We start from the raw sequence: 27733 nt of genomic DNA on the forward strand, positions 1-27733 counted from the left end.
TGAAGTTCAAATTTAGTATGTGTCTATTTAACATTCCCTGCAAATTGCTCAGCTGTGCATGTGGTCCTTATATTGGGTCGCTAATTCCTGTAACAGATGCGTTGAGATTACACTTCACTTTGTTTTACAGACAATTTGGCAACTTGGGTAACACCAGGCAAAGATCTAAAAAGAAACTTACCGATCCGTGTCCAACAATTATTCATAATAAAATTAGAATTTCACATAAATTATGTGAGTTTCTTGTAAGAAACAGTAAAACGGATGTGCTAGAAGACTGTCTCCAAATAGAGGTAAAACCTGCAAAAAGTGGGAGCACTGAGGCAGTTTGATGATATCTATACATGAAAAGAGAAATATCACAAAAAAAGATTACGCAAACAATTCAGACAAGTCCCCATCCAATCAGCGGCAGTGTCACAAAGAAATGGGGTCTTGTCTTTCAACAGGTTTTGAACAAAGAATTGTGAGGACAGGTCCATGAATATCAAAAGCCTTGGCTGATTTAAATGTGGCTGATCTCACATTCAAGGTCATTATCTCATGCACCTCTGGATCAGTCAGCACAGCTGCTATTTTTAGATTTTTCGTTGGAAGTCCTGTTATTTCCCCTTGCACTTGTGCCTCCGCAATGTGCACTTGATCTCAAGTATGTCAAAACAGTGAGTCTTCAACTTGATCTTTATTCTTGAAAAGGTGAATGAAATTGGTAATGAAATCCAGCGAGTGATAAAGGTGGAGCGCAAAAATGATCATCAGTCATGCAAAAAAAAAAAAAAAAGAGGCAAAAATTGCATTTTAAGAGCATCATGTCAACACCATAACCAGCTCCACAGAACTACTGTCAAGTTCTTCACTGCCTATACAATATCAGGTTAATTTTAATATTCTGCTTCTTACTTTTAAGTCTCTCCATAATCTCGCTCCTCTATATCTCTGTCATCTTCTGCACATTGCCACTCCTTCCTATACTCTAAGATCCTCCTCCTCTGTTAGTCTCATTGTACCATCTGCTCACCTGACCACCATGGGCTTCAGAGCTGCAAGCTAACTGGTCCCTCTTCTTTGGAACTCTCTTTTACACTGCATTTGCAATATTGAAGTCTCCCTGTCTCCCAGCCTTAAAACACATCTTCTCTGGCCTCTTCTGTTTGATTTTAATTATATGATGTATTGACTTTTAATTCTGTGATGTATTGAACTGTTTAATACATACTGTAATTTTGTTATTTATTTGCTGTTAAGTTGTCCTTATACTTCAATGTTTTATTTTGTTCATTTTCAATTTCTGGTGAAAGGGAAATGTGCTAAATGTAAGCAGCTGAAACAGGTTTTCCAGCAAACAATATGAAAATAACAGCTGTGGTGGAAACTGTCTGGACATGCCTGAAAAGATGACGTTGAATATGAGGCAGGAAAAATTTTATACAGGTAATTTTATTGATTTGTTTCCAGTCTGTTGTAATCATACATTGGATATCTCCTATAAGCTTGTTAAAAATAAAAGTAAACTAACTGTAATATCAAACAACATAGATAAGATAAGATAAAATAACCTTTATTAGTCCCACACGTGGGACATTTGTTTGGGAAATAGTGTGTCCAGTGCAAAGATTATACAGATGTATTATAATAGTTGCTTAAGAAGTAGAGTGTGTTACCAATGCCCTACTGTCATAATTCCCATGCTCCTCTCTATACCTCTATATGTCAGTGTGAGTGAGGCACATTATGAGTTTCAAAATTGAAAACAGGATATACAATGAAATTCACGAGCAGCATTCACCACAGCAGAAAGCAAAGTATAGACAGTTAATGCATAGTTATAGAGTATATAGAGTATAATTAATGTAACCAACAGAAACTCAAGGCAGTTATACTAACCTGTAATTGTAATTGAACATATTGGACAGACATAAATACCCATGTAACAACCTCATCCTTCCTGCTCTCCTTGTTTCTACTGCAACTTTATGGTCACTTTTAAAGTTAAAGTATGTAAAATGTTTAGTTAGGTGTAGGGTTGGGTATCGTTTAGGTTTTATCCGATACCGGTGCCAAACCGGTACTTTTGAAACGGTGCTCAAACCGGTGCTTAAAGAATGGAGAACACAAAATTGGTCCAAAAACCTCTCATGTTCAGCTGTTTTTTTGTAAAAAGATAACAATGTTAGCCTTTTCTGCAGCTATGGGGCATATATGGTATCACTCTTGGCTGGAAGCAGTGCTTAAACAATGGAAAAAACACAAACTTTGTCCAAAAACCTCTCATGTTTAACTGTTTTCCACTTTTTCTTTGGTCATTTTAGCCTTTTTGGCCAGGGTGAAGGGAGTATCTGCCATCAAACAAGAAGACAGCCGCATGTAGCTATGATGATGTTTGCTAGTTCACCTTACCTGCATTAATGTAATAACGTGGTTAGCGTACTCAACGTAAATTACACGCGAACAACATTAAGCTACTCACGCAGAGAAGAACTGTCATGGTCCTGGGTCGGTGACCCAGCGCTTTAAGTTTATTATTATCATTTTCCAGTTTATTATCATGATGATTATTATTGTTTGAGTTCTACGTGTTATATTCGGTCTGCGTCTGTATCTCATGGGACGGGGGGCCCGTCCCGTGTTTTTAATCTGTAGCTCTGCTCTAAAAGAACGTACGTACCTGGACCCGCCTACTATCCTCGGAAACGTAAAATGATTGGCTAGAATCTAAAGTGTATCATAGCTCAGGAAAAAAAAGCACCGAAATAAAGCACCGAAATGTGCACTGCTTTTCAGTCTAGTTACTACCGTTTATGTCAGAACAGGTGCCATCATGGCACCGGATACCGGTACCCATCCCTAGTTAGGTGCCCTAGATTCATTAACACTAATAATCGTCTTTGGTTGAGCTACACAAATGACATGTTACAACACAGTTGGTTCTAGTTGGAATTCTGAGCCCGACCGGTGGGGTCGTTTGTTTTATGAGCAGTCAAGGTAAACCCTTTAAATGTCTTCATGATTTAATGTCCCCCAAACAGTTGATTGTGCTCTGAAATCACAACGTCCACATGAATCGTTTTTTTTTTAAAGTTGAAATTTAAGTTAAATTGAAAATGCACCTGGGGATGGCGTTAAAGACGTATTTTAAACCACTGCAGGGTTACGGCTACTGCTTTTCAAGCCTTAGTTTTATTTAAAAAAAATTTAATGGTACTCTCTGGTTTTAATAAATGTTTGCCTTAAAGGCTGTTATTATTTTGTTGTTATCTATTTAGTTGAGGAAGGTTAATTAACTGTTATTGGATTATAATACATTATTCCCTGCGCTTTAGGGTCGGGGGAACGGGTCCTGACTGTCATCTGCACTTATGCGCTGAGTGGCAGTTCAGAGTACCCAGCCTTCTTAGAGTCCCTGGGTGGGGTGCTGGAAGGTGCTCCACCTGTTGTCCTGCTGGGAGACTTCAATGCTCACGTGGGTAATGACAGTGAGACCTGGAGGAGCGTGCTTGGGAGGAACGGCCTCCCTGATCTGAACCCGAGCGGTGTTTTGTTATTGGACTTCTGTGCAAATCACAGTTTGGCCATAACAAACACCTTGTTCGAACATAAGAGTCTCCATAAGTGCACGTGGCACCAGGACGCTCTAGGCCATAGGTCGATGATCGATTTTGCAATCGTATCACCAGACCTGCGACCACATGTTCTGGACACTCTGGTAAAGAGAGGGGCTGAGCTGTCAACTGATCACCACCTGGTGGTGAGTTGGATCAGGTGGCGGGGGAGGACGCTGGACAGACCCGGTGCACCTAAACGCGTAGTGAGGGTGTGCTGGGAACGTCTAGCAGAGCCCCCAGTCCGCGAGATCTTCAACGCACACCTTCAGCAGAGCTTCAACAGCATTCCGAGGGAGACTGGGGACATTGAGTCCGAATGGACCATGTTCAGCGTCTCCATTGCCGAAGCTGCTGCATTGAGCTGCGGCCGCAAGTGGTTGGTGCCTGCCGTGGTGGTAATCCCCGAACCAAATGGTGGACACCAGAGGTGAAGGGAGCCACCAGGCTGAAGAAGGAGTCCTATCGGGCTTGGTTAGCCTGTGGGACTCCGGAGGCAGCTGACAGGTATCGACAGGCCAAGCGGAATGCGGCTCGGGCAGTGGCTGAAGCAAAAACTCGGGTGTGGGAGGAGTTCAGAGAGGCCATGGAAAAAGACTTTTGGACTGCCTCGAAGAGATGCTGGCAAACCGTCAGGCATCTCAGGAGGGGAAAGCGGTGCTCTACCTGCACTGTGTATAGTGCTGGCGGAGCACTGCTGACTTTGACTGAGAAAATTGTCAGGCGGTGGAAGGAATACTTCGAGGACCTCCTTAATCCCACTGACACGTCTTCCGAGGAGGAAGCAGAGTCTGGGGATGAGGGGAATGACCCGCCAATTTCCGGAGGCGAGGTCACTGAGGCAGTTAAACAACTCCTTGGTGGCAGAGCCCCTGGTGTTGATGAGGTCCGCCCCAAGTTCCTGAAGGCTCTGGACGTTGTAGGGCTGTCCTGGTTGACACGCCTCTGCAATGTTGCGTGGAGATCAGGGGCAGTACCCCTGGACTGGCAGACCGGGGTGGTGGTCCCCATCTTTAAGAAGGGAGACCAGAGGGTGTGTTCCAACTACAGGGGGATAACACTCCTCAGCCTCCCTGGGAAAGTCTATGCCAGGGTGGTGGAAAGGAGAGTTCGTCCGCTAGTCGAACCTCGAATACAGGAGGAACAATGCGGTTTTCGTCCATTGGACCAGCTCTTTATCCTCTCACGGATACTTGAGGGTGCATGGGAGTTTGCCCAACCAGTCTACATGTGTTTTGTGGACTTGGAGAAGGCATTCGACCGTGTCCCTCGAGGTGTCCCGTGGCAGGTGCTGCGGGAGAATGCAGCCATTCGGTCCCTATACAACTGGTTTTCAGTGAATTATTCTTGCACTTGTTTTAAAATAAATCCTTTTTTATGTTGACAACAAAAGTAGATATCTGTTAGGGAGAACTTTTGTAGTTGGTAAAGGTGACACTTGGTCAGTGAAACCAGTAGATAATTTGGGTGCAATTCCCAAGGACGTAACCTGCTCCAGATGAGGCAGGTGTACTATGAAGCGAGATTCATGACTTATTGAGCTATATAGCAATAGCCTAAAGTCAGAGTTTTCAGTGTTATGAAAGTGTCTCTCGTTTTAACTGGCCAAATCCTAGTGCTAACTTTTGTTGTACAACTTACCTTGTCAGGTGCACATTATGTTTCAAGTTTCAGTTTAATATCTGCAAAACTTGAAACATTTTCACAGATTCTTTTATTTACAATATCTTACAACAAGATACCAAAAGCAACAATTTTTAGATTAAAAACAATTCTGGCTTTATTTTGCTGTCAATTCATAGAATATAAATATGCATGTTATAATAGGTTTATTGAGAGTTAAAGTTGGGTGCATGGCTGCTTTGACTCACAGCTGATCCATTCAGCTCCATCTGGCGACTTCACTTCCACCAATTAGTGTCACTTAACTGGAACAGATTCATTATCTCTCTCTTATATATTTATGGGTTAGTCCATATGAGCTGGTGGAGCTGGGAATCTTTTTATTTATGTACTAGCAAAGATAGCAAACATGAAGCGTAAGACATTAAAAATTCAAAAAGAATGTGGACTATACTGGGGCCAAGTTAGACATTTGCTGATTCAGCTCACATTACAAATGCACAAATTCAAATGGTCAGAAGTGGACTCCATGTGGGTACCAAAAAATAGGAGGAGCACTGAGGCTTTAAGTGCCACATAAGCTTTTGCATTCCATTAATGATGTGAAAACCTTTTGACAATGCACTCAAAATCACCTTTGCAGGGGTTCCTGTTAAATATGTCGCCATGAATAAAGAATAGCTAACAAAATAAAACCAGTGCTATCATGACTGGTAAAAATTTCCAGGAACATGGATCTCTTCTCACGTTGGGCATATCAGGTAAATAATACACCCAACGTGTCTTGTGTCAATGTTTTGGCAGGTGGAGAATGTTTGCCTTAGGCCCAATCATTTTAATATCAGGCAATGACTGTTCAAATATGACACCTTTCTGAGTATTACTGGTCTTTCTACGAATCCGTGCACACCCATGAAAAGATTAATAAAGTGCTTACTTGCCTAACTAGTTTGATACCTGATTCTTTTTATTCTTGAAAGCCAAAAGTTATCATCTTATGTCCTCTGACAGTGGACTCATCTCTGTGCTTGTCCTGCTAGACCTCAGCGCAGTGTTTAATACTATTGACCATATTATTTTATTATAACGATTAGAGCATGCTGCAGGTATTACAGGTACTGCGCTGTAGTGGTTTGTATCATGTCTATCTAACAGACTCCAATTTGTTCATGTAAATGGAGAGTCCACTTCACACACTAAGGTTAGTTATGGAGTTCCACAGGGTTCAGTGCTAGGACCAGTTTTGTTTACATTATACATGCTTCCTTTAGGCAGTTTCATTAGAAGACATAGCATACATTTTCACTGCTATGCAGATGACACACAACTTTATTTATCCATGAAGCCAGACAATACACCCCAACTAGTTAAACTGCAGGAATGTCTTAAAGATATAAATCAAAGATATTTATTTTCCTGCATCTAAATTCAGATAGAATTGATTTTATTATGCTCAACCCTAAAAATCTTAGAAATATGGAATCTAACCAGATTCTTACTCTGGATGGCATTACCTTGGCCTGCAGTAACACTGTGAGGAACTTTAGAGTCATTTCTGACCAGGATATGTCCTCCAATGCACATATTAAACACATATGTAAGACTGTTTTCTTCCATTTGTGCAACATCTCTAAAATTAGACATATCCTGTCTCAGAGTGACACTGAAAAACTAGTTCATGCATCTACTACTTTGAGGCTGCACAGCTCTAATTTGTTATTTTCAGGGTGTCCTAAAAACTCCCTGAAAATACTGCAACAAGAGTACTGACAGGGACTAGAAAGACAGCATATTCCTCCTATATTGGCTTCCCTTCATTGGCTGCCTGTTAAACCCAGAAATGAATTCAAAATCCTGCTCCTCACATACAAGGTCTTAAATAATCAGGTCCCATCTTATCTTAATGACCTCATAGTGTTATCGAACGGAATCATGCGCAGGCTCTGGGTCGGGAACAATAAAGAGTCTTTATTTACAGAAACACCTGGAGAGCTATTCACAAAGTGGGGGAAAAGATGGGTTCCGGGAACGCACACGAACAGGGAAAGAAGCTTGCACTAAACACCAGTGTTGCCAACTTAGCGACTTTGTCGCTATATTTAGCGAGTTTTCAGACCCCCTTAGTGACTTTTTTTTTCTAAAAAGCGACTAGCGACAAATCTGGCGCCTTTTTCTGGTATTATTGGAGACTTATTTATGACGACTTTTTGACGTGAAAGCACGTATCGCTCTTAATCTCAACAAGCAGCGGTGCTGCGGTGGGCACCTCGCTCGTGCCAAAGTGCTCACAGGCGGAGGATAGTCCTCCCCAGCTGCTATCAGGGCAGGAGATGTTCACCTATGCGTCCGAACTGCAAATGAATCGTGCATGAGCGAAGCCGCTGCTCCCGCACTGACTGTAACGCAGTCAGTTCTTCTTTTACTCTTTTACTCTTATGCTGTTTTGTGGATCACAAGGTTTAAAACTACTTATAAACACACACACACACACAAAGTAACTCCACCAGAGTGCCTATATCGGGTCACTTTTGCCGGTCCAAGCCCGGATAGAGGATCAGGGTTGGAATTGTGACATTAAAAAAAAACAATAATTGCTAAAAGAAATTTAATTTGTAGTTCTAAATAAATTCTAAATGCATTTAGGACGTTTTTTACTCCCTTTATGTCTTTTCCACAATGTTATTTTTCTCGCCTACAACGTTGGTTACAATTACATTAGCATGACCAATTATGCAAATTAGGCGATGACGTCATTTAGCGACTTCTAGCGACTTTTAGGACAGCCAATAGCGATTTTCCTTCCTGAGGAGTAGGCAACACTGCTAAACACACGGTCCTAGGTCCACACTCCGACCACGCTCCAGGCCACATGCTCCTCTTCACTCTCCTCCGAGCCACAAGAAACACAAAGCTCGATCCAAGTCTCATAGGTAACACGAGGACAGGTCCAGGGAAATCTATTCACAAAGATACAAGAAGATTACCACAGGAAGATTGCTAGAAAAACACGAGAATGTTAAAAGGGAGTTTTGCCTTCCCACTGTCGCCAAAACACTTACTTATAGGGGTAATGTGGGGGTGAACGTACAGACGACACATGAGCTCTAGCTTTTTCCTCAGACTTTATTCATCACCAAACATCAACTGAATACATTGCGCCAAAACCCAGCAAACCCCCTCCTCCAGACCTGGGTGTGAGTGGAGCCCTCTGGTGGGTCACCACGGTAATATCATTGTTGAGGTTTTCTCTGTTGTATTATTGTAGGGTTTACCTCACAATATAAAGTGCCCTGAGGTGACTTTTGTTGTGATTTGGTGCTGTATAGATAAAATAATGCTGAATTGAATTGAATTAAAAATAAGCTGGTGTAGAATTGACTGAGATTACATTAACATGTAACTTTGAAAAGGCAATAGAATCGTTGCAGAAAGCTTTTGACGTGGTTCAGCACACACTTCTGGAGCTGAAATTGGTTCTCAATGCTGAAAAGACAAAGCTAATGTTGTTTTCAAACATGAAGAGATTTCCTCAAACTGTCCCCTTGGTGTCCACTCTTGAGGGAAACCTCATAGAAGTGGTGCATACGTATAAATATCTTGGCTTTTTAATTGATGATTCTCTGACCTTTAAACCTCACATAGACAATCTTGTGAAAAAACTCAAACTAAAATTGGGATTTTTCTTTCGAAACAAATTTTGCTTTTCTTTTGAGACAAAAAAGCGTCTTGTAAATGCTACATTTTTATCTGTTTTAGATTATGGTGATCTGCTGTACATGAATGCTTCCGCCCAGTGTCTTCATAAGATTGACTCAGTTTATCATGCCTCCTTACGGTTTATTACAAACTGTAGGGCCTTGACCCATTGTTGTGATCTGTACGCTCGAGTGGGATGGCCTTCGTTGTCCTCCAGGAGGTTTGCTCACTGGTGCATCTTTATTTATAAGGCCCTGCTTGGACAAATGCCCACCTACATTTGCGATCTGCTCACACGGAGAAGTACTGTTTCTTACAGCCTGCGTTCAAGCGATCTTTTATTGCTCAATGTTCCATTTGCCAGAACTGAACTGGGAAAGAGGGCTTTTACTTATGCTGCCCCTTTCACATGGAACATGATGCAAAAAGACTGGAAGATAGCAGATCTTATTTCATTAAATGCTTTTAAGTCCAGATTGAGAGAGCCAGAGAAAAATGTTTTTAAAATGTAATTGTTATTTATAATATGTATGTAACTTTGTAATTTCAACGTGTTGTCGCCTCTTGGCCAGGACTCCCTTGCAAAAGAGGTTTTTAATCTCAATGGGACTTTTCCTGGTTAAATAAAGGTTAATAATAATAATAATAATAATAATAATAATAATAATAATAACAAAACAATTTTAATTTAAATTCAGCAGCATGCTTTGCATTTCTCTAGTTTGATCTTCTGGACATCTCGTCCACAATTTGGACATCCAACCACCAACGGCATTGTGACATTCAACATTTGAACTGAGTAATTTTTTTGGAACATCCTGTGAATGTCTATGACAGGTACAGGAAGTTTAAATCATTAGTAAATGCAATATTTTTTTTTTTTACAAACATCAACATTGTTGTTATCAACATCATACAGATTACCCATAAACAAACACAGTTTATTATGTGTTAGTCTATTGATTTATTTGGTACATGTGGGGTTTTTGTTGTTGTTGTTTTTTTTGCTATTTTACATTTTCATGTTTTAATTTAATTTAATTTAATCATTTAATCAACCAATTAAGTAACCAGGTTAAAACTGCCATTTATTAAAATGTGTAGAAATATCAAAAACATTGAAATCCATGTTAAAATGTAAAATAATAATAGTTAAAGTATTTAGAGGAGTACAATGTTTTTAATAATTTAAAAGAGCATTTGCATGCATTTATATATAGTTCATTTTTGCAGGTATCCTGTTTTATTTTGAAGAACTCATGACTGTAAGAGAAAGTAAATGTGGCTGTAGCTGGGCTGAGAGAAGTTGTGATGGAAAGTATGATAAGTTTATGCAGATGTGTATGTATGAACTATCTGCTTGACAGCCTTTGTCAATACATGCATTTTGCAAACTCCCTTTGAGAAGCCGGGGACATTTCTGCTCAAAATCCACTGTGCAGATGCTCACTTTTGTTTTAGTGTCAAGAGCCCACGCCATCTTGAAGATGTCAGCTGATCACTCTTCACTCATACCCTATGATCTAGTCCCATTTCAGAAGGTGGCACATTGTTCCACATCATTTTCCAATAACATCATTTCATTCTCTCCGCCGCAGATGATAACTGGAAACACATACAAAAGAGTAAACAAAGCTACAGAAAAAATAATTGGTAGCCTATAGAAAACATGTCCTCCACCCTCTGGAAACATGGGACCACAGAGCATATAGAAGCAGTATAAAAACCATCTATAGTTTGATGTTGAAAAAACATCATTTGGACTATAAATAGCCAGTACAGGTCCTACGGATGTCAACGCTAAACGTTCACTAGATGCTGAAAAAAAACAGGTCGCCTGGTGTTACAAGACATGTAATGCCAGCTGAGCTAAATGTTCTTGAGGGTGGAGGGTAGCAGACTGAGGGAGATGAACTACTGGCTAAAGCCTGGCAAGGAGAGAAGGAAGAGAACCTGAGGCACTGATAAACACAGGATTGTGTAGCAAGAACAAGCATGAAAAGCTATTGTACTGGCAGCCTGAATGGTCTGGTGGAGAACAGAGCTTTAGTGTTCAAACGGCAGGATTGGTAGGTGAATCAGGGGTGCACAAATGAATTGGCAGCAGGATGAATGGTGCACCCGAGGTGTAAAATGGTGACTCACAATAACACAGGGAAGAAGAAAAAAAAAAACCCAAGAAATAAATTAAATGAGGGAGAAGTGTAGTCTAAACCATGACAAAACTGTGCCTTTAGGTTTTACCGTGCTTTTTCTGTATTGCAACAGTCCAGTTGCTTCTGTTTAGTGGACACTAATTTAATCCCCCAAATACAGTTTAAATAAAGTCTTATTTTGCTTAATATTTGTCATAAAATGTAATATTACAATAACCATTTCTCAGTGTAGTGGAAAAAAGGAAGATGACTTTACACCTTAATGCTTAGGGTATTATCAGTGATTTAAACAGTCTTGCACTATACACGTGTGTCAGGGGAAGAATGAAAACAACAGGTGAAAAGGACTGACATACAATTATAGGAAATGATAAAATGGCTCGAGGTAGGGCTAATCCTTATCATAAACAACTACAGACTGGAAGACTAATAGAAAAGATAAGAAAAGATAGTGAGCCTATGTAGATTTTAGAAATGCAGAAAATAATAAAGCTTCACAGAATCCTGGAAACTAGATGTTATCGTGGATATACACAACTGTGCAAAAATCTTGATCACCCTTTCTTTATATTTTGATAGGAAAATAGGGAATAGGTGAAGCAACATGCAAACATAAATGGAAATATAGTATATGAGGCAAAAATGAGTCTAATGAGGTATTATTAGACTATTATTCTATTATTATTAGACCCAACTTTATTCTTCAGTAAAGCCTGCGAGCAGCTTTTTTCTAATTTCTTTAACACTAGAGCCACTAGGAAGCGTCACTTTGACCTCGTTCTGCAAGAAACAGCAGTAATGGCAAATAAATAACTTCTTGAAGAGGTTAAGTTTATAATTGTTCTCTAATTTTTGAATTGTAACTAAGATTCAGCATTTCTAAAGGAAGGTAAAGGAATCAAATATTTAGAACATATACTAGAAGGAACAGAATTTATTTCATTTGACGGACTAGTTACACAATATGGGATCAACAAGAAAAGATTTTTAGAATATCAACAAATTAAATCCATAGTAAAAAAGAAATTTAAACCGGGTCCAGTTGAACTACAAACACCACCAAGTGTGGTTCAATTTCTTACTCTTAAAACCCCCAAATTACTATCCAAAATATACAGAATGCTTTCTAAAACAGATGAATCAATATCACTTCCTATTGCAAAATGGGAAGCGGATTTATCAGTTAACTTAGACCTAAACTTCTGGTCTCAGATTTGCTTAAAAACCTTTCATCTAGTTAGAAATCCCAGTCTTCAATTAATTCAATACAAAATATTACATAGAGTGCACTATACAGGTCATCGGATGTTCAAGATGGGCTTTACGTCTACCAACAACTGCTCACACTGCCAAACCAATTCACCGGACAATTATATCCACGCTCTTTGGTTCTGTCCACCAGTTCAGAAGTTTTGGCGCGAGATATGTGAAGACTTATCGAAGTGTCTGAAATGTAACATTCCAACTTCCCCCTTAGTGTGTTTGTTGGGCAGCTTAGATAATGTCACTTCAGAAAAGAATATCGCCCATATGGTTTTCACTGCCCTATGCATAGCCAAGAAAACTGTCCTCATGAACTGGAAAAATAAAAACAATCTTAATTCTAACCAATATAGAAATTATCTATTAGATTACATTAGTCTTGATACAGCCTCTGCCACCACATCAGATCAATTGCTCTAGGCTCCTTTGATCAGCTCCATCACCTAGTGGGGGTGGGGGGTCATAGTTTGGTCCCGCCTTCACTGTTGTGATTGGTGTGGGGGTAGGGACAGGCTTAGGGCATCGAGGGGTTCCCTGGAGGCATCTTCCTTGGGGGGCTCAACCCGGGGTAACGGTCATGTCCGGTTAGGGGCTCTGTTGGCTCTCAAGTGACTGTTTCCTCGCGGTTGCGTGCAGCGGGGTTAGGGGAGGGTCTGTGCTGACGGACGTGGGTTACTGACCTGGTAGCCTGGCTGCCCCTGGGTGGGTCCGGGATGGGCGTGAGGTTCTGGGGGCGCTCCGTCTCTGGGCTGGGACCCGGACCGGGCCTCGGGGGCTTGGGTAATGGTTGGTGTGTTGCCGGGGTTGTGGGCGGATGGGTGCATGGGGGCCCAGCCCTGGAGCAGGGTGCCGCCGGTGCATCGAGCCACCTGGGGGGCTCTTCAACTGGTGGGGGAGATTGTCACATCTTGCAGGAGCTTTCCTCTCCTCAGGAGCTCCCTCTGCAGGAGGGGGAGATAAAGGAGAGGTGGAGGAACATCTCAGCCTGGGTGTTTATTGTCTTATGTAGTCTGGAAGATGAGTGGATGGTGGGGTGGGTGCAGTTTTCTCTGTGGTGGGGTTGGGTGGACTGTCCCGGGCTCTGTGGGGCCGGGAGGCGCTGCTGCACTGGGCCCCGGTCTGGATGGGCCTGGGCCCCCTTTCCCTGGCGGGTCGCGGAGTATGGGGGTGCCTACTGGGGTCAGCGGGGGAGCTGGCCCCAGGGAGGGGTCACTTGCCCCTCCCTTCCTTCCCTCCCCATCTCCAGCTGCCTCCCTCTTCCCGCTCCACCACAACCACCCACACATGCAGGACCTTGGAGTAGGGGTATGTCACCAGGGTGCAGAGGAGGCTACCCCTTCCCTCTATCCCCTTCTGGCTGCCTCTGCCTCAATTTTATCCCACAACTTAGACATTCACATTACTCACACTCTCATTACACATACATATAGGATCTTGGGGGTGGGCACGATACACGGACTCCAAAGTACCATCAGGGTGTACACCCCACCCCTGGCGTCGTTGCCCACCTCTCAATGTTAAATACACGTAGACATTGAGGGCTAGCAGGAGGGACCATGCGCTTACCTGCTGCTCTCTGGCAGGTAGCTCCATGCCCTCCTGGGTTTTAAATGCACCTTAGAACACACATGCATCAACACTACAATGAGCGGGTGGAGGGAGGTTTGGAGTCTTCTCTCACCCCCATTCTCTGCGACCTGCTGGAGCGGGGGGGCTAGGAGGAGGAGTTGGCCGTCCGACTGCGGTCTGGAGTGTGGGGCCTTCCTGCTGCTGCGGAGTCGGGGCGGTCTGCCTCCCCCCACCGCAGGGAAAAGGGTAAAAGGTCTGGGTGCAGTTCCCCCCTCCAGGGGCAAGGGTACCTAGACCCGGTTTGTAGAGTACGCTTGGGGAGTGTGATCGTGTGTACAGCGTCTCTTTATGTCTGTCTCCACGTTGGTTGAGTGTGGAGTAAGTGCATATGAGAGCATGAGGGTGGCAATGGATGTTTGTATCTGTGTGTGCCTGTATGTCTGTGTCTATATGTCAGGTTGGGTGTCAGGCGCCACCTCTCTGGGGACATCTCAGGCCCTCCAAGGTTTGGAGGCCTATCTCCCCCTACCACCACTTCCCCTGCCAGTGGCGGACTCCCTCAGACATCGGTGCGTTGGTGGTTCTTTGTGTCCGGGGATGGGCGTCCAGGTACACACCGGCTCACTCCTTGGCGGCCGCTTATCGGGGCCTGGAGCCTCGGGCTCGCTCGGGCCACTTCGGAGGTGGGGTGCCCCCGGCCTCTCGGCCTGGGGCTCGGTCACTCAGGCACGGCTGGCTGCCGGTGGAGCTCACGGGTGCGTCACTGCAACTCCCCCTGGCTTCTGCTCCGCGGCTGCTGAGTGAGCCCTCATCTGGGACTCTCCTCAGCTCTTTCTGGGACAGTGGCGCGGCTGCCCCTCTGTTGGTCTTCCTTGGTCTCTTGTGTTCTGGGGGCCTCTGGATGTCTGGAGTTTTGATCTCCTCCATACCTGCTTCATGCCCTGGAGGACGGGGCTGTGGCCCCCCCACACCCTCTAGCAGATTATTACATGAAGGAACCTTTAAAAAAAAAAAAACAAGCGCGTCCATGCTCACAGGTGTACGCACGGGTGATCACACCCACAAACTACACCCTTTTTGGCTCCTACCTCAAAGCACACTGTGTTCTGTTGATCTTATGTGCTGCACAATAATGTTTAATATTTAGTATTTACTGTCATATTCCCATATATCATTGTGATGTTGTTTATTCTATTACTCTTGTTCTCTTCTGCTTGTTTTCTTTTTTCTTTCTCAGCAGGTGATCCAGGTGATTGATATATGCATTTTTTTTCTTTTTATTTTTTTTTCTGCCCGTTCTGTTGGTTTTTGTTTTTTGCCCTTCTCCCCCGTCCCTCTTCTCAGCTGTTTCTCTTTCCCTCTTTCTTTCTCCCCTTCTTTCCCCCAGTCAAGTCTGTCCCGTATTCAGTAAGTGAAAATAAAATAAACAATAAAAGGTGAATCAAACGGACCATTACGGCAAGGCTGGGATGGTCAATTTGGTAAAGTAAATCCGTTGGGCATCTTTCTTTGCCTTTAGACAACAATTCTGATGGCAAAAGAGCCAAACGGGACAGGCAAAAAAAAAAAAAAAGATTCAGCATTTCTGATGGGGCTTCAGCAAACAGCAGATGGGTCAACTGAAGGTCAACTGTGTCTCTCAGGTCCTGCGTCAGGATGCTGGAATTTTCAGGGACATGACTTTCAGATACTGTTCATCTAGTGTAGATCGTTTATTACGGGTGCCACTTCTTCTTTTATCCTTCACTTACCTCATTTTTTTAAGGGCACAGTGCAATTCCAGGTTTTCAGCTAATTACTCTTTTGGAATCACCTTGTTGGTGCAAAAATAATACTTCATGACTGTCAAACTGTGTTAGCATTGGCACTTTTAAAGTGGGAAATGGGAGCAAATTCTGTGTTTTTGTTATAGGGTGCTAGTAACTTTCCTTTTTGATGAAGCGTGAAGTTAGGGCTGGATCAGGTGACCCTGAATCTTCCTTAGTTATGTTGCAATAGGTCTAGGCTGCTGGGGGATTCTCATAATGCACTAAATGTTTTTCTTCTTCAGTCACCTTTTTCACTCATTATGTGTTTATACACCTGTGGTAGAACTTGACTTAAGTAGCCAAAGAAGTGCAGGAGACAGATGCTGTCCAGTGTAGAAAGTGATTCATTCACCATATTGTGACCAAACAATATTTACAAAAATAAATAAGAAACTCAGCTCCATAGTTAACTCAGTACAAATAAACATAACTGAACTTAAACCAAACTAAACTAAGGTCAAAATGCACACAGCTACACTGACCTGGTCGTTTCCCTAAACACCTGCATTCATCTGCTTAAATAGTCCATTCACCCCTGGACTATTCCATTAGGTAGGTGAGACAAACATTTCAATACTCAAACCTATACTGCTACTCCTTCCTAGCAATAAAACTCTAAGGTATAGTCAATACATATTACAACAAATTCATTTCTCTACAAGCACTCTAAAATCAGCTTTATTAAATTACAAAGATTCTCCCTTCTTCACCTGGTCTCTTCCTGTGACCTCAGATTAACCAGGAAGTACTATAGGAAATAAAACCATATTTCCTCCTTTTGTTCCTGGAACACAGGTAGGTAAGGTGAGTTCAGACTGCACAAATTAACAGTTAAAATAAATAACATTTTAACTTAACAAACTTTGCCAGAATTGATTTAAACCAAGATGTTATGTTATATAATCTGTAAAAGTGCAAAACATAAACAAACCTGGGATAGATGTTTTGCACTAACACAGTATAGATATGAGATATGGCTAAATCAAAAAGAGAATGTTAACTAAGACTTTGGACAAATGGTGTTCTCACCCACTTTGTCACAACACCTCTCTGCATTTAATTATTAGTTAGGCCCCTCTTCTGTTTGGCCTTCAGTTTGGATTTGGATTCTACTTGTAAGATTAGGCTTAAAACTTTCATTTTTGCTAAAGTGTACAGTTAGAGCTGGATCAGGTGACCCTGAATCCTCCCTTAGTTATGCTGCAATACGTCTGGGCTGCTGGAGGATTTCTTCTTCAGTCACCTTCTCCACTCACTGTGTGTTTATACACCTCTCTTCATTTAATTACTAGTCAGGTTTTCTCTGTTTTCTTTGTATTATTTACTCCTTAAAATATAGTGTCCTGAGGCAATTTTTGTTGTGATTTGGTACTATATAAATAAAACTGAATTGAACTGAATAGTAACAAAATGTCAAAAGATAAAAAGACAAAACAATGATTCATCCATTGACGGGTACCTTTTACGTAGCTTAAAACAAACAAACAAAAAATACTTCCCTGAAAATGATTGGTTACAAAGAGTGGACTGAAAATGAATGAACAAGAAAGTCTGTCTCCTTTAAGCAAAATACTAAGAAGTAAAGGAAACTGAGGTAAAAAGACCTTTGCACAATGGTACACTACAGTAGAAATATAAACTCATACTGCTTTGTAGGTACTGCAAAGCCACTACTAGTATATTATTTAAAAATGAAAGCCACCACCTTAATTTTAAGGAACTGCCAAATCTAATAACTGAAACTTATGAAAGATTAAACCCAGATTGTAGAGCTTTCATTTATAAAGAGATGCAAATCCAGTCACTTTATTGGCTTAATCATTCTCATAAATCATTAACTCTGGGTCTTGAAATCCTAAAAACACTATACTAAGTAAAAAATCTGATAAAATGATGGGTGCCAGTTGTGATTATATTAGAGCTAACCCATGACATTACATAGAAAAAAGTGTGAAATGGCAGTGAGATGGCTTCAGAACATGTTATTAAAACACAACAGAATTTATAACAATAAAACAAAAATCTCTGTATGCGTGTGTGAATTGGTGAGTGAAACAAAGGAAAGGTGCAGATCTGGCTGGTGTAGGTGTGGAGATAAGCAGACAGAACATTTTAGAGCTCAGTGGGAAACTTTGAATTAACTTTCACCCAACATTACTCATAACACAGAGCCAGACGTGCTCAAGCAGAGTTGTATTTTACACGAGAGTAGAGAGACAAGAGCACACACAGCCCTATTCACAATAAGGACACCATGTGCTTTTTCATTTATGACACCTGCACATACTGACAGAGGATAATGTTGTCAGTTATTTTCACTTCATAAATCAAGCTTTCAATGCTTGCAGTGCAAATTGTCCACAGCAAATTTTACGAAACTATAAGACAGTAAGTCTGTTACTGAAATACAGGCAGCAACCAAACAATCCAGTTACGTGCAGAGACTGAGAACGGAGTGCCTGGAGATGCACTGTTGTATTTGGAGTCAGGGGACTGCAAGATGAAAGAAAAATGCAATATGAGAGTTGTTTCTTATTAGAACACTGAGAAATCAAGATGTTTAGGACTATGATTATCCAGATGATTGCAAAGATTCAGTAGGGAACTGGGACTCCCTGTAGACTGGCAAAAAGCTAATAAGTAGTATTAGATGCAGTCGCATGCACACGAAAGTTTACATCCTTACAGCTATAACTTCCACAGAAATTAAGAGGGTAAGTAGCAAACAGGCACTGGTAGTTCAAATACTGTATACTTGACAAGCTGATCATCAATAAGCATGAACACCACTCTAAAAGCAGTGATTTGGGGAGGTTATGGGGTTTGGAGCATTACGGTGTGTTTTAAAACAATGCCAGACATTAACAATAACCTCAGAGAAACAATTGTTGTTCCACACCAGTCTGTGGATGGTCATCAGGCCATTCCAAATGATTTGAAGGCCATTATTCTACGGTGAGAAAGATTATTTACAATTGGAAAAACATTCAAAACAATAAGTTGCCAATATTCCCAGGAGGGGACATTCCTGCAAATTCACTGCAAGGTCAGACCCTGCAATGCTCAAAGAAAACAGAAAACAGACTACATCTCAGACTCTACTGGCTTCAGTTAGGATGTTAGAGTGCAATCAGAAAACAACTGAACAAGTCTGGCAATGTAATGCACACAGGGGTGGAAGTAACGAATTACAAATACTCACGTTACTGTAATTAAGTACATTTTTTGGGTACTTGTACTTTTACGAGTAATTTTTCAAGTGTGTAATTTTACTCATACTTGAGTACAACTTACACCATGTAATCTACTTCGCTACTTATAAAATCAAAAGTCACTACTGAGTACGCCCACAATTTGAATTAATATTCAAACCTTTCGTCTGCATTTTTGCAGCCAATAAGGCCGTGCAATCGCAACCGCGCCAATTTAAGACGTAAGCAAAGAATAAACTCCGCTGCAGCAGCAGGCACAGGTGTCTGGAGGTGCTAAATGGTGGAGTATAAACTACTTTATAGACGAAAGATTTGGAGACAAAGAAGCCAAAATGGAGACAGAGGACAACACTGTCAACCATGAAAACGACGTAGAAAAGACGGAGGACGCGTGCCCGTGGCCATACCTGGAGGAATTTTTCGTGTACAGAGGAAGAAAAGGAGACAGCGTCCAGATGCAGTGCAAACTTTGTTTGACCTCTACAGTCATTTCAGCTTACAAGACTTCAGCATCTAATCTAAAAAAACACATTGAGGTAAGAGGTTTTACAACTATACGTGTATGATATTGCTTTCTTATTTTTCATGTGTGTTAAGGTTACTAGTTTGGCTAAGATATTGTCACCGCCATTGGTTAGCCTGATATTAAAATAAGACGGAGCTAGCTAATGTGCGTGTGTGCATGCATAACTGAGCTACAATTCGTAGGAATGTTTTAGCTTATTATTTGGATAACCACCGTCATTACAATAAATTAAACTTGTAGTCATTTAAAACTCACAGGCCTACAATCAGCTGGCCTATTTAAAAAAAACAAACAAACAAAAAAACAAACAAACTTGAACACAGTGCTGAGCTGCATCTCAAATTAATCTTCCAGCTCTCAAGTACCAGAGCCCGATTGATGGATCAGTTGATCAGTATCATTGGCCTGATATAGGTCTATCATAGTGACATGGCTCTTAATCAGTAGGGTTATATGTTTCCCAATATGATATCTTTTTTTAAAGAACATAATGTGGATTGGTTTTATTTGTTAGCTGTATGGGCAGCATTTTTGTGTATGTGATCCCTTTTCTTAAATTAGATTTGCTAGATACACATATTTTGCTCTCTTAGTATTTTTAGGACCTGACTAATACTGAAAACTTTAGGGTGATACTGATAAAAAGGAGTTAAAAATTTAGATACTGATACATTGGTCGATACTCTTTTTACAGATAGTATACATATTACAGAACTTAGAATGTATACAGAAATTCATGTTTTTTGCAATGATCGTTCAAAATTGGTTTACACTTGTGAATAAATACAGCAATATATCTGCAAAATTTGACCAATTCACCACTCTTTTATACTATGCTCAACAATCAAAGATTAGCTCAAGTCTAGTTGAATAATGTTTTAAAAATGTGTTTTCTTTTAGTGTTAATCACAGTGATGTTATGAAGTAATGTATGAACCTGACGTATGATAATATTTATCTCTACAGAGGAAACATCCATCGAAGACTGAGCAGTACAATATCACTGTGGCATCAACATCTCGACAGCGAAAGACCACAGCCACACCAAACAAGCTCTCAGCAAATACACAAGCCAAGTTACCAGACCTGATGTTGAGAGCTGCAAACAAACATGTTCCACAAGCAACTGTTGACAAGCTTGTCATCAATTTCATATGTGAGGGTCTACAGCCATTTGCAGTGGTAGAACAGCCATCTTTCAAAGAATTGGTTACCACATTACAACCTCAAGCCAAAGTCATCTCCAGACCCACTGTCCGTGCCAGAATCTGTGAAGCTGCTGATCACATGAAGATGACTTTGGTTGCAGCATTGGATAAAGTCAAATTTGTTGCTACCACTACTGATTGTTGGTCAGCTCATCAGAAAAGTTACCTTGGAGTCACATGCCATTGGATAGAGGAAGCGTCCCTGGAAAGAAGATCTGCAGCACTAGCATGCAAAAGATTGAGAGGGTCTCACACATTTGACATGCTTGCTGGTGCGCTTGATGATATCCATTGCCAATACAAGATTAGAGGCAAAGTTGTAAGAACCACAACTGATAGTGGATCCAACTTTGTCAAGGCCTTCCACATGTTTGGGGCACAAAATGATGCAGATGAAGCTGAAGATGAAGCAGACCCAGAAACTATTGACCTGACTGACCATAGGGACTACCATGAGGCAAGTGCAATTCTTGATGAAGACTCTGGTTTGGAGTATCAACTTCCGCCTCATCAGCGATGTGCATGTCACCTGCTAAACCTTGTGGCAACAACTGATGCTGCCCTAGCAGAGAGCATGAATGAAACCTACAAGAGGCTCTCCCGTGCAACCTTTGCAAAATGCCAGGCCATTTGGAACAAAACTGGCCGATCTCATTTGGCTAATGAAGTGGTAGAGGACAAGTGTGAGCTACAGATCATTCGTCCCAATGCAACACGATGGAATTCAACCTACCTTGCCATTGAAAGGATAATACGCATCATTGATGAGAAGGGGGAAGATGCCATCAGGAGCATTTGTGAGGAGTTCAAGGTGAAAGTGTGAGTAAAATTGGACACCTACCAATATGGTTTCAAATTTTGTGAATTTTCCTTAATGGATGGTTAAAAACGTGAGCAGACTCTTAATATTAAATCAGAAGATCCCTATTATAGTCATGGTGGGTTTTGTTGTTGTGTCTTACAGGTTGAGTCCTGCAGAAGTTGCATTCCTAAGGGAGTACTGTACCACCATGAAGCCACTGGTGAAAGCTTCAAACATCCTTCAGTCTGAGTCCACTTCCTTTATGGGATGGCTCCTGCCAGTAATCCAACAACTACTGTCCAAACTTAGCAGGCTGGAGACATCAAGCAAGACATGCGTGCCACTCATCAGAGCCCTGCAAAATGGCCTTCAAAAGCGTTTTGGAGCGATGATGGAGGATCCAGAGTTGGCTGCAGCTGCAGTCCTCTTACCCAAGTTCAAGACTTCCTGGACTGACAGAGCAGATGTAACAGAGGCTGGTAAGGATTCATGTGATCCCATTTTTGTGTATTTTTACATTTGAACACATGCTTAAGTGAGTATTTCACCTAATACATTGTAAGTTATTGATGGTCTGTCCTGAATACTAAACAATCCTTTTTGAGAATTTGCCGATTTTAAATTTGTGTTCAGGAATAATCACTGAAATTTAAATAACAAAATTGTGTTATCTACTTGCAATTACAGCCTTGACATACATCAAACAACATCTTGAAACGACAGAGCATGAGAGTGAGGATCAGCAAAGAGAGTCATCTGATGAAGATGAATTCTTCTCCAGACCAATCTCCAGAAGGCTGCAAAGTGCAGTTGAGCTTGATGGTTATCTTGCTTGTGCCACAGACACCATGGAGCTGCTGCACTCCTTCTCAGCCATCAAAAACCTCTCTCTTAAACTAAACACAGCTCTGCCTGCTTCTGCTGCGTGTGAACGACTTTTTAGCTGTGCTGGTCTACTCTTCACTGCCAAACGAAGTCGGATTGCCTCTGTTAATTTAGAAAACCAGCTCTTGCTGAAACTGAACAAAAGGTTCAGAAAGTAAAGTGTGAAAGAAATGCTAAGACTTTAAGACACTTACCTGCCTGTTGTTCAGTGTATGGGGAAAAGTTTAAATGGTTCTACGCATGTTCAGAAACATTTTTGTCATTGTTTTAACAAACAAAATTCCTCCTTTTATATCTACATTTATTTACAAAACAAGTTACCTTTCTATACCTTGTTCATCTGAAAAATGTGCTTTGAACATAAATATTTATACTGGTGAATCGAGTTGAATGCCTGCTATTGACAACAGAATAAAACATCAGTCTGTTAAAAAGTAATTAATACTCTGAGTAGTTTTTGAGAACAGTACTTTGTACTTTTACTCAAGTATTTTTTTAACACCAGTACTTTTACTTGTAATTGAGTACAATTTAACCAGTGTAACAGTACTTGCACTTGAGTACAAATTTTGAGTACTCTTTCCACCTCTGAATGCACATTGGCAAAATCCAAACACCGCATATCAGCACAAACAACTTATACTAGCTGTAGAATGTGTGTCTGACAGATAAATAAAATGCCAGCAAAGAAAAAAAATCAAGTCGATGCAATGGTCCAGTCAAAGTCCAGATCTCAACATGACTGACATCCTATGGCAAGACCTTAGAAAAGCTGTGAATGCTTACAAATATCCAGCAATCTGTTTTCTTCTGTTTACCGAATTCAGCACAGTAGTTGAGCTAGAGCTTTTTCCCAACTGTCATAGGGCAAGAGGCAGGGTAGACCCAAGTACATGTGGCCAATCTATCACAAACACATAGCACCAGGCAACCATTCACACTCTCATTCACCAATTAATCTAACCCTGTGCATGTCTTTAAAATGTGGGAGGAAGCTGGAGTACCTGGACAAAACACATGCAGACACGATGAATACATAAAAACCCCACACAGAAAGGCCCCAGGCTGCATTTGAACCCAATGCATCCTGGCTGTAAGGAAACAGTGCTAACCACAGAACCATTCTGCCACCCACTCACAAGTAGGGATGGGTACCGGTGTCAGAATTCCAACTAGAACCAACTGTGTTGTAACATGTCATTTGTGTAGCTCAACCAAAGACGATTATTAGTGTTAATGAATCTAGGGCACCTAACTAGGGATGGGTACCGGTGTCCGGTGCCATGATGGCACCTGTTCTGACATAAACGGTAGTAACCAGACCGAAAAGCAGCGCACATTTCGGTGCTTTATTTCGGTGCTTTTTTTCCTGAGCTGTGATACACTTCTAGCCAATCATTTTACGTTTCCGAGGATAGTAGGCGGGTCCAGGTACGTACGTTCTTTTAGAGCAGAGCTACAGATTAAAAATGTCCAAGGCGAAGCGGTCAAAAGCCTGGCTGTACTTCACAGCAAAATATGCAAACTCAGCAGCCTGCAACAAGTGCTTTAACCCTTGTGTGGTGTTCGTATTTTTGTTACTCAGCCAGTGTTCATGGGTCTGGTGGACCCGCTAGATTTTTGGCTTTCCAAATTAACACTATCAAACAATTTTATGTTAAATTACTCAACAGATGTTTACTTCATCCCAATTACAAGCCATATGAACAGCAAACATGGTTATTTTTTTCCCTTTACCTTTGTTAGATCACATTTATGAATTAATGTGCTTCTCGTTTTTTGTTTTTTTTAATAAAATGTTATAAAAAAATAAATCAGTTATAATCAAGTGGAGTGAGTGGAAAGACACAACACATTTACACATGAAGCAATATGTTTCACAACTAAATGGGATCAGCTGCTCATCAATGGTGACATTAGGCCCAGGGTTGTAAAACAGGGGGAGGTGGTGCACACACTTATCCCACACTGTCCTGATGGCAGCTAGCTTGTCTCTCTGCCGTCGAGCTGGTCTGTCGTCTCGGTTATCAAAACGGATAATCCTGGAAATTTTGTGGAAGTTTTCCAGAGACACTGATGCACGGAAAGGTTCGTGCCGGTTTCTGCATCCCACAGGGATTCTGTGGATTCCCCTTTGGACCTGAAAACTCCTGCAAGGATAAGAACCCCAAAGTAGGCCTTTGGGGTTCTTAGATGAATTTGGTCCATCTCCTTCCACCTCTCTCCAAAAACACACCTTCCTTCTAGATTACTGCAATCCAGAATAATTTTCTGGATGGAATCTGGGATGAAAAGCTCAAATGAAGCCTTGATGTCCTGCACATGAGTAACTGTCAGCCGTGTTGGCCCTGGCTTATCACAGTAGCAGCTCTGCAGGGTGGCTCATTTCTTGGGCAAGAAGACCATTCAATTTCACCAGTTATTGACGTCCATATTTCTTCACCTGCTGTCTGGTGGGCTTGTTCTGGTCCTGGAGCTGGCTGCAGATGGGGTACTCGTCTTTGTTTTGTTACTAAATGGTGCTCAACCTCATCCTCTTCTTCAAAGTCACTGTCAGACTCTGAATTTTCAGAAATGTGAAATATTCTGAAACCTCTTTGTCAACATCGTCATCCGAAGCTCCCCTCTCTTCCAAAATCAATTGGATGGCCCTTGCAGCAGATAATCTTTTGCCATCTTGATCAGTTGTGGTAAAGAACCACACTGGCAAAGTCTTATTTATAGTATTATGCCCCTAATTTGCAGGTGGGACAGGGTATGAGAAAATAAAATTTGGATCCCTCAAGAAAGAGGGTAAAATGTGTGGGAATGTCAGAGCAGACGGTGTTGATAGTTGAATTTTCAACAATGTTGCAACTTTGTGCGGGAGCAGGAGGGGAAGAAAACACTATCAGCAGCACCAGAAAGGAGGAGGACAGAGTGTGGGAACACAGGACCTGCACTTTCAACACTTTTATTAGGCCTGGGTCCAGTGGACCCGAACACCTTGTATGTAATGTAAATGCGTGGGGGGAGGTACAGTATGAGGTCATTGAAAATTAGTTCGGATTTATGTTCTTCACAGAAAATAAGCCAAAGCCAATGAATTTCAGGTTGAAAAAATAATTAATTGTTTAATTTTTCTTTTAAGAAAAACTGAAAACGGGTCTCACAGACCCGAACACCATACAAGGGTTAAGCTGATACTGTGATACTGTCAAAGGAGGTAACACCTCAAATCCGATGAAACACCTGGCGACGCATAGCGTTTTTTTTAAAAGCCCAGAAATGCGCCGTATTTGATAGCTTGCTGCGAGACCTCACACCGAGCGCATCTACTGCGGGTGGGTTGGCTGTTATGCAACATCCCCCAAAAACACGAAGAGGAGAGTCCTGGCCCCTAGCCCTGCCAGTGTAGCAGAAATGATGATGGATGATGATGCAGCAGCAGCCGTTCTTTTCTGCGTGAGTAGCTTAATGTTGTTTGAGTGTAATTTACGTTGAGTAGGCTAACCACGTTATTACATTAATGCATGTAAGGTGAACTAGCAAACATCATCATAGCTACATGATGTCTTCTTGTTTGATGGCAGATACTCCCTTCACCCTGGCCAAAAAGGCTAAAATGACCAAAGAAAAAGTGGAAAACAGTTAAACATGAGAGGTTTTTGGACAAAGTTTGTGTTTTTTCCATTGTTTAAGCACTGCTTCCAGCCAAGAGTGATAACATATATGCCCCATAGCTGCAGAAAAGGCTAACATTGTTATCTTTTTACAAAAAACAGCTAAACATGAGAGGTTTTTGGACCAATTTTGTGTTCTCCATTCTTTAAGCACCGGTTTGAGCACCGTTTGAGCACCGGCACCGTTTCAAAAGTACCGATTTGGCACCGGTATCGGATAAAACCTAAACGATACCCATCCCTACTCACAAGCGTCCTTATTTTTATTTTTTTTACAAACTGTCCTTAACATTTTCTTCTTTCTAAAAGGGTAAAAAGAAACAAACTATAGATGCAAAGCTTTCTGCTTCATTAACTGGAACCAACTATCTGACATAAGACAAATTAGTGGCTAGAGTAGCATGTGTGACCTACATAGAGGACAGACATGGAGACATGGACTGAAAATGAGCCAGAGGATTGAGAAAGTGTCAGAAATAATCATCAAAACATGCAGAGAAGCTCTGGAAGGGTTGACTGACTGAGATGTGGTGTGGTTGAAAAAACAAAAACTGAGACAAGCTTGTTGGGATTTTTTTGTTTGTTTGTTTTATTGTCCTCAGTATACTTAAAGAGAAAAAAATTCAACCACGTAAACAAGCATATGTGTGTCAAGCAAACACATTAACTGTACATTATCAAAATGCATCAAACTCTTAAGGATATTTATGCTGCTATAACTATTTAAAGAATGTTAGCTATGTTTATGTTTCCGTGATGTAGGAGCACATCCACATCCACACACTAGTCATTAGCATGTGTGCGTCTTTGATCACACTCGGGACACGCTTGCTTGTTTACTCCAGTGCAAGGTCACTCTTATCTCTTTGTCAAGTTGTAAAACTCAATTAGTGATTTATCACTTTGTTTCAGTTGGATGAACTGACATTCAAATTCATCATCGTCATGACTACATTACAGTATGTGGCCTGTGCAAAGCCCACGTTATTGCTCGTCTATATATCACAATAAAAGAGCTGTATATCGCCTGCTTGGCATTTTCCAAATCTATATAATGTTCTGCTTTTCTGCATTGAGTGATATCTTCCTAGAACTTGTGTGCATGTTGGAAACTTGCCCAAGACAGATTAGTTACGCTAATGGTGTATTATGGTGCTAGTACTGTTATTCTGAAGGATGTAATGTTTTGACATTTTTTTTACGTGTTACAGGGAGAAAGGCTGACACATCTCAGCGGCTCTAGGCATGCTTGTGTGTAGCACTCTGCCTACACAGTGACAATGATTGTGAGAACCAACGCTTAGTTTACTGTTCATCCATGCCAAGTCAATAAAGTGTTCCTCATGGGTGATGACAGGTCAAATTCAACGACTTGAATGAAAAAAAAAAAACATATTTTTTGCAGTTATAGCTCATTAGTCCGCCCACCTTTTCTTCTGCACATTTTCAGTGTAAATATTTAAAGAAAAAAAAAGTAAAAAAAGGAAATTTTGGAAAGAAATGGAAACAAAAAGAGAAAAAATATAAACATATGAATATATAGCTCAGTGGTGACAGTTGCTGCTTTTTATTGCATTTTTTATTAAATTTACACTTGGATTTAATAAATGCACAGGCCTTGTCTGCTCAACAGCCTTACAATATTTAAATAAATAGAGATAGCTGTGTAGTGTGTGTGGAGTGTGTTGCTTTACAATACTGAGGAGAACATTCTCTATTGTAAG

The sequence above is a fragment of the Rhamphochromis sp. 'chilingali' genome (genome assembly GCF_963969265.1).
Source record: "Rhamphochromis sp. 'chilingali' genome assembly, chromosome: 12".
In the NCBI taxonomy this organism is placed as follows: Eukaryota; Metazoa; Chordata; class Actinopteri; order Cichliformes; family Cichlidae; genus Rhamphochromis; species Rhamphochromis sp. 'chilingali'.